Here is a 9,311-nt window from a genome sequence, read left to right as displayed (position 1 = left end):
CAGCTGTATTATATAGGAGGAGTACAGTGCAGAGTTTTGCTGACAGTGACCACCAGTATACGTTGTCTGCCTGAAAAATACTCCATATCTGTGCTCAGTGTGCTGCTTTATTGTGGGGACTGGGGACCACCAGTATAATATTATATAGGAGGAGTACAGTGCAGAGTTTTGCTGACCAGTGACCACCAGTATATAATATATAGCATTACGGTACAGTAGGCCACTGCTGTACCTACCTCTGTGTCGTCAAGTATACTATCCATCTACATTCTATACCTGTGGTGCATTTTAGTTTTGCAGTTTGCTGACACAGTGACCACCAGTATACTATATATAGCAGTACGGAAGGCCACTGCTGTACCTACCTCTGTGTCGTCATTCATTAAGTATACTATCCATCTACATTCTATACCTGTGGTGCATTTTAGTTTTGCAGTTTGCTGACACAGTGACCACCAGTATACTATATATAGCAGTACGGAAGGTCACTGCTGTACCTACCTCTGTGTCGTCATTAAGTATACTATCCATCTACATTCTATACCTGTGGTGCATTTTAGTTTTGCAGTTTGCTGACACAGTGACCACCAGTATACTATATATAATAGCAGTACGGTACGGAAGGCCACTGCTGTACCTACCTCTGTGTCGTCATTAAGTATACTATCCATCTACATTCTATACCTGTGGTGCATTTTAGTTTTGCAGTTTGCTGACACAGTGACCACCAGTATACTATATATAGCAGTACGGAAGGCCACTGCTGTACCTACCTCTGTGTCGTCATTAAGTATACTATCCATCTACATTCTATACCTGTGGTGCGCCTCTTTTTTTCTTTGCATCATGTGCTGTTTGGGGACAATTTTTTTTAAGTGCCATCCTGCCTGACACTGCAGTGCCACTCCTAGATGGGCCAGGTGTTTGTGTCGGCCACTTGTGTCGCTTAGCTTAGTCACACAGCGACCTTGGTGCGCCTCTTTTTTTCTTTGCATCATGTGCTGTTTGGGGACTATTTTTTTGAAGTGCCATCCTGCCTGACACTGCAGTGCCACTCCTAGATGGGCCAGGTGTTTGTGTCGGCCACTTGTGTCGATTAGCTTAGTCACACAGCGACCTTGGTGCGCCTCTTTTTTTCTTTGCATCATGTGCTGTTTGGGGACTATTTTTTTGAAGTGCCATCCTGCCTGACACTGCAGTGCCACTCCTAGATGGGCCAGGTGTTTGTGTCGGCCACTTGTGTCGCTTAGCTTAGTCACACAGCGACCTTGATGCGCCTCTTTTTTTCTTTGCATCATGTGCTGTTTGGGGACTATTTTTTTGAAGTGCCATCCTGCCTGACTCTGCAGTGTCACTCCTAGATGGGCCAGGTGTTTGTGTCGGCCACTTGTGTCGCTTAGCTTAGTCACACAGCGACCTTGGTGCGCCTCTTTTTTTCTTTGCATCATGTGCTGTTTGGGGACTATTTTTTTGAAGTGCCATCCTGCCTGACACTGCAGTGCCACTCCTAGATGGGCCAGGTGTTTGTGTCGGCCACTTGTGTCGCTTAGCTTAGTCACACAGCGACCTTGGTGCGCCTCTTTTTTTCTTTGCATCATGTGCTGTTTGGGGACTATTTTTTTGAAGTGCCACCCTGCCTGACACTGCAGTGCCACTCGTAGATGGGCCAGGTGCTTGTGTCGGCCACTTGCGTCGCTTAGCTTAGCCATCCAGCGACCTCGGTGCAAATTTTAGGACTAAAAATAATATTGTGAGGTGTGAGGTGTTCAGAATAGACTGGAAATGAGTGGAAATTATGGTTATTGAGGTTAATAAAATTATGGGATCAAAATGACCCCTAAATTCTATGATTTAAGCTGTTTTTTAGGTTTTTTTGTAAAAAACACCCGAATCCAAAACACACCCGAATCCGATAAAAAAATTTCGGTGAGGTTTTGCCAAAACGCGTCCGAATCCAAAACACGGCCGCGGAACCGAATCCAAAACCAAAACACAAAACCCGAAAAATGTCCGGTGCACATCACTACAAAAAACACAGCCCAGCGATCAGATCTGAATTACCCCCTTTGTTCCCGTATTTCTAGAACCAGACTTGGCTCCAAGAGCCCAGTGCTGTCTCATAAAATACAGGGGAACGCTACGCAATTTTCCCCTGGATTTTTTTTTAATCAAGGCCTGCTCAATGAGCCCAGGGCTGGTTATGCTTTTGGGGGGAAGGGGGGTACTCCCACGCCATTTTTTTTTCCTCAAGAATTTTAACCCTTTATCACTTTCACACACAGAAGCATGCACGGATTTCACTGATCTGTGCATGCTTCTGTACAACTCGCCTATCTTAAGCATTTCTATTATTTTGCTATTTTTTTTACTACTTCTGTGTGAGTTTACAACTCGCACCCTATTACATTGCACAAGTTTCATACCCTCCAACTGTACTGTTTTAGTCGGTACAGTACCATTTTTTTAAGGTCTGTAGCGGCTAAAACAGGGTATACCGATTTTACATTTTTTTGGAGTATCCAGGTACTGTATGTATCGCAGCACTGCGGGAACACGTCACAGACTACTGCAGCGCTACTCAGTGTCAGGCAGCTCCTTCCACCCTTCCCTGGCAACACCAGCAGCCCCCAGCCCCCAGGAATAGCTGCCAGTCCCATAGACGAGTCACCACTGACACGTCTCACGCCCCCTGTACCCATGGACATGCCCCCTTTACCCGTGGCCCGCAAACTTTAGCCATGACCCCACCCCCTGTACCGATTTTTACCATCTAAATGTTGGAAGGTATGAAGTTTCAGCCATGTGAGTTGTGGATTTGCGAGTAATATGCCAGTTTGCATGTTCTGGAAGCCTATTACATATGCGAGTTGTACAAGAGTGTGAGTTTAGCGCATTCTGGGGTCTCTTCATGAAGCAGTGAAAACATTGGAGAAACAGACCAGTGGAGAAGTTGTCCATGGCAACCAATCAGCATCTCCCTTACATTTTATAGAAGGTACTTGATAAAGACCTCCTTCAAAGCTGATTGGTTGGCATGGGCAAACATCTCCACTGGTTCTTTTCTCCACCTTTTTCACTGCTTCATGAATAGACCCCTCTATTACATTTAGCCCTGGGTCTGAGAATTAAGCGGGTGATCCTGAGAGCTAATAGGGGGTGGCAAATCTAAGATGGACGTGTCTCGAGCGTAAACAAAAAGGGACTACATTTAAAATATCAGCTTTATACATAAGAATAGACACATGAATTGATAGTAAAATAACATTTAAATTTTGTGGAAAAGACTACTTGATGGAATTTATTAGTATTATTACTGAAATCAACACCCAAATATCTGTGAAAAAAGGGATGACATACCCTTCTCTACAGTTTGGGAGGCCCATAAGACGGTGATAAAGGGTCATACTATTAAGTTTGCATCTAAATGAAAGAAATCTCAGGACACCATGATAACATCCTTAAATCTTAGGATAACAAATTTGGATAGGGAACATAAGAGAACTCTTTCCCAGAAGACTCTTTACCAGCTCTCCCAGAAACATGTAGAACTACAAGCCCTTCTTGCTGAATGGGTTGAGAGAAGCCTTCGCTGGATGAACCAAAACATCAAATAAGGAAGAGGAGAGATCAATTTGCCCTAGGGTGGTGCGCATCACATACTGTATTAAAATATAACTTTTAATGTATAATATGTTAAAAACTAGTGAAATATATGATAAAATGAAAGGATCAGTGAAACAGACAAGAAAAGTGATTAAAAAATAAAAGTTCTGCACATCAGATGTCCACTTAATATATGATGAATAAAGTTTATATAAAAAAATATAGATGTGTCCTATTGTTTGTGTCAGTATATCCATTTTTATTATAAGTTGTTATATATTGTTTTTATGATATCTCCATCCCAGAGCAGTATTCACTACAATAGGGGTGATTAAGCAGGTAAGTATCATGGGGTCACAGACACCTTTCTAGTGATATAAGAATTTCCGCCCTATTTACAAAGGACAATGGGGGTCAGTCCGAGTTGATCGCACGCTGCCGATTTTCACAGTGCAGCGATCAGGTAAAAAAATGGCAAAACTGCGCATGCGTATGCACCGCAATGCGCACACACGCAGTGGCGTAACTACTGCCCCCGCAGCCCTTGCGGTGGCTTGGGGGCGAGGGGCTGCGGGGGCGCCACAGACTTAGAACAGATTGACATGCGGACGAGCGTCCGCATGTCAATCTGCAGGTCTCCTTCCCTCCGCCGCTGTAAGGAGGGATACGGAGCGCACAGCGCGCGCCCCCCTGTGTCCCTCCCTGGCTCTCCGGCTGTCTAATACAGGAAGTGCCGTTCGTGAGCTCTGATTGGCTCACGAACCGGCACTTCCTTTATTAGACAGCCGGGAAGCCAGGAGGGACACAGGGGTGCGCGCGCTGTGCGCTCCGTGTCCCTCCAACACAAAGGAGGGGGAGGGGAGCAGGCACTGTGGGGGACTATCTGGCACTGGGGGCATATACCTGGCACTGTGGGGGACTATCTGGCACTGGGGGCATATACCTGGCACTGTGGGGGAATATCTGGCACTGGGGGCATATACCTGGCACTGTGGGGGACTATCTGGCACTGGGGGCATATACCTGGCACTGTGGGGGAATATCTGGCACTGGGGGCATATACCTGGCACTGGGGGCATATACCTGGCACTGTGGGGGACTATCTGGCACTGGGGGCATATACCTGGCACTGTGGGGGAATATCTGGCACTGGGGGCATATACCTGGCTCTGTGGGGGACTATCTGGCACTGGGGGCATATACCTGGCACTGTGGGGGACTATCTGGCACTGGGGGCATATACCTGGCACTGTGGGGGAATATCTGGCACTGGGGGCATATACCTGGCACTGTGTGGGACTATCTGGCACTGGGGGCATATACCTGGCACTGTGGGGGAATATCTGGCACTGGGGGCATATACCTGGCACTGTGGGGGACTATCTGGCACTGGGGGCATATACCTGGCACTGTGGGGGACTATCTGGCACTGGGGGCATATACCTGGCACTGTGGGGGAATATCTGGCACTGGGGGCATATACCTGGCACTGTGGGGGAATATCTGGCACTGGGGGGAGCAGGCACTGAGGGGGCATATGTGGCACTGTGGGGGAATATCTGGCACTGGGGGCATATACCTGGCACTGTGGGGGAATATCTGGCACTGGGGGCATATGTGGCACTGGGAGCACAGCCCTAGCAACAAGCACTACCCCCTAGCAACGAGCATGACACCCAGTGCATGAAACCCCTGGCAACGAGCATGACACCCAGTGCATGAAACCCCTGGCAACGAGCATGACACCCAGTGCATGAAACCCCTGGCAACGAGCATGACACCCTGAGCATGAAAACCCCTGGCACCGTGCATGGAACAAAGAGCATGAAACCCCTGGCAACGAGCGGGTAATTTAAAAGTAATTAGAAGCCTTACTGTAGAACTTAATGTGTAATGGGCATTACGGTGTGTGGCATAATGTATCACGGACATTGCGGTGTGTGTCATAATGTGTCAGGCATTACGGTGTGTTGTATACTATATCATGGGCATTGTGGTATAATGTCTCGGGGTCATTGCGGTGTGGCATAATGTATAACGGGCATTGCGGTATGTGTCATACTGTGTCACAGATACGGTGTGTAGCATAATGTATAACGGGCATTGCGATTCCTGTCATAATGTGTCGGGGGCATTACGGTGTGTGGCATAATGTGTCGGGGGCATTACAGTGTGTGCATATTGTGTCATGTGCATTGTTGTGTGTGGCATAATGGCTAAGGCCATTGCAGTATGTGGAATAATGTATACTGGGCATTACTATAAGGAGGAAAAATGACAAATAATGTAAGGGGCATGAATCAGGATTATTTTTCTTTCCTGTGGTGGCTAACGTCTGGGCGTGCAGGTTGCAAAACTGGGGTATAAGGTAGTCTTTTCCTGCAATGCCACGCCCCTTTATGTGAAGCCACGCCCATTCCAACGAAGCCACACCCCTTTTTGGCGGCGCACGCCTACGGCGCGCGCATATTTCTCCCTTTACTAGTGCCAATTATGGGGGGTATGGGGGGGGGGGGCGCCGAAGAATTTTTTGGCTTGGGGGAGAAAAATTTCTAGTTACGCCACTGCACCAGAGCCGGATTAAGGGGGGTGCCAAGAGGGTCAGTACCCCGGGCCCCCCTGGCATAAGGGCCCCCCCAGCTGAAGCTGCTCTGCACCACACTGTTGCTGCTGTCCCCTCTGCCCTGTATCAGACGCTGACCCATGAGGAGGGGGGAGGGAGCCACACACACAGCCACGAGTGGGACATCACACACCCGCTGGCAGCGCGGAATCCTCCCTCCCCAGCAGCCAGGAGTCTTCTCCTCCCTGCTGCAGCGTGGGCCCTTGACCCGACAGCTCCTGTTGCTGGCGGCTGGCTTTGTGCGGGGGGGATAAGGGGGTGGCCCAAATGTGGGTTTTTTTCAACGGCCGCTGACTGGTCCTACGGCCGGCATTTGGAGCCCCGCCCCCTCGTGGCTGTATACCGCAATTCGGGGGTCGGAGCAGAGGGGGCAGAGCTAATATGAGATAATTGTTATAAAATCACGTCATGTCGGCTCCGCCCCCTCCCCGCGAATCGTGGCATTTTTGTTGTGGGGGCGGGTACTAATGGTGAACTATGGTCCTGGCTCCCAGCAATATCTCCTGGCTGTGGCATTCTCACCCCTTTCCTCAGGGCAGGCTTCAGTGTAAGTGTGCGCACAGTTTGTGTTCTATCTGTGTATACTGTATGTATGTGTATATGTATGTGTGTATATTTTCTATGTGTGTATGTGTTCTATCTGTGTATACTGTATGTATGTGTAAATGTTCTAATAGAACATATACACATACATACAGTATACACAGATAGAACACATGCACACACATAGAAAATATACACACATACATATACACTAATAGAACAGTTCTATTAGTGTATATGTATGTGTGTATATTTTCTGTGTGTGCGTGTATGTGTTTCATGTGTATGTATTTGTTTGTATGTGGTTGTATGAGTTCTATGTAATGCGTGTGTATATATATATATATATATATATATATATATATATATATCAAAGAAAGGGGCGGCACTCACAGGCTTTGATAAAGATAGTGCAATTCGGTGTTAACACACCATCATCAGGATGCATAAAAAAATAACAAAGTGACATATTTTTTTATGCATCCTGATTACGGTGTGTTAACACCGAAACGTTGATGGATTTATAAGACAAGTTTGTTGGATTATACTATCTTTATCAAAACCTGTGAGTGCCGTTCCTTTCTTTGGATATACTTTTTCACTGCATTTGTGATTGAATGTAAGCACCAAGGTACTTATGTTTTATTATTGAGTGCTGATCTGCCTGCGTTTATATATATATATATATATATACAGTATATATGTATATATATAATCACTTTAAAGCAGCGGCACTCAACAGTCTGATGCAGTAAAAAAAGCCGTTTATTACGGTCCTACGCCGTTTCGGGGATAAACCCCGTCTTCAGGGACAAAACAGTACTGTTTTGTCCCTGAAGACGGGGTTTATCCCCGAAACGGCGTAGGACCGTAATAAACGGCTTTTTTTACTGCATCAGACTGTTGAGTGCCGCTGCTTTAAAGTGATTATTTTTGGATGGCAACATTCCCAGAGGGCACCGCAGCAAGTTACAAGCGCCCAGAAGTGAGTGCCGAGCCTGCCAGCTTTGTATGTATATATATATATATATATATATACAAACACAAACACATGTGCATGCAACAAAGGAAACCCCCCCTTCCGTATCCTGCTTTTACCCCTGCCGGGGGTGGTTGCTGGTGGGGGGCCCCCTGTCCTCGGTGCCCTGGGCCCCCCAAGGGCTTAATCCGGCCCTGCACTGCACGCACGTCGTACGGGTACAAACAGCATCGTTGCTGTGCAATGCTTCTAGCGACGAATCCATTCGCAGAGCCAATCGCAAGGAGGTTGACCGGAAGAGTGCATATATGGGTGTAAACTGACCGTTTTCTGGGAGTGGTAGGGAAAACGCAGGCGTGACCAGGCGTTTGCAGGGCGGGTATCTGATGTCAATTCCGGGACCTCCGATGCTAGAATCATCGCACAGGATAAGTAACTACAGGGCTGGTCTTGTTTTGCACAAAATGTTTTTGTACCGCTCGGCTGCACATGCGATCGCACACTTGCAAAGTGAAAATACACTCCCCCGTAGGCGGTGACTATGCGTTTGCACGGCTGCTAAAAGTAGCTAGCTAGCGAACAACTCGGAATGAGGGCCAATGTGCTATTAATAAATTCACTGCCCAAATTACTAATTAATATGGCTGTAAATGGCCTTATGTCACTCAGCACACTGATCATTCAAGTTCAACCCTTCCGGATTTTCACTTATAAACACACTGGTGCTTCCGTTGAAATTATGAATTTCCTGAAACTGTTCTACTGTGTTATCAATAATTATAAATATCAGAGTTTTCATATAGGTTTGTATTATTGGGTATGTGAATCATTTAGGCCCTACCGGGATTAATACGCAAACACTCTCATGTTCACTGATAACAATAATTCTCTGTGACCCTCCTACACAATTGTCAGTGATTGTAGATATCATACGCTATTATATAAATATCAGTATTAGTAGAGGCATCGTCAGTACAATCTGAATGATTCCCTTTATATTCAGACAAGTAATGATGTTTGTATTAGCAAAACCTGTATATATTTAATTATCTGGTTAAGGATCATCTATTTTGTAAGGCTGTTTGCTTGCTATTAGTTATTATAAATACAGGTTGAGTATCCCCTATCCAAATATTCCGAAATACATAATATTCCGAAATACGGACTTTTTTGAGTGAGACTGAGATAGTGAAACCTTTGCTTTCTGATGACTCAATGTACACAAACTTTGTTTAATACTCAAAGTTATTAAAAATATTGTATTAAATGACCTTCAGACTGTGTGCATAAGGTGTATATGAAACATAAATGAATTGTGTGAATGTACACACACTTTGTTTAATGCACAAAGTTATAAAAAATATTGGCTAAAATGACCTTCAGGCTGTGTGTATAAGGTGTATATGAAACATAAATGCATTCTGTGCTTAGATTTAGGCCCCATCACCATAATATTTGATTATGGTATGCAATTATTCCAAAATACGGAAAAATCCCATATCCAAAATTCCTCTGGTCCCAAGCATTTTGGATAAGGGATACTCAACCTGTACATACAAAGTG

Source organism: Pseudophryne corroboree, chromosome 3, assembly GCF_028390025.1.
Source record: "Pseudophryne corroboree isolate aPseCor3 chromosome 3, aPseCor3.hap2, whole genome shotgun sequence".
NCBI lineage: Eukaryota > Metazoa > Chordata > Amphibia > Anura > Myobatrachidae > Pseudophryne > Pseudophryne corroboree.
Note: the sequence above shows the minus strand (reverse complement) of the source record.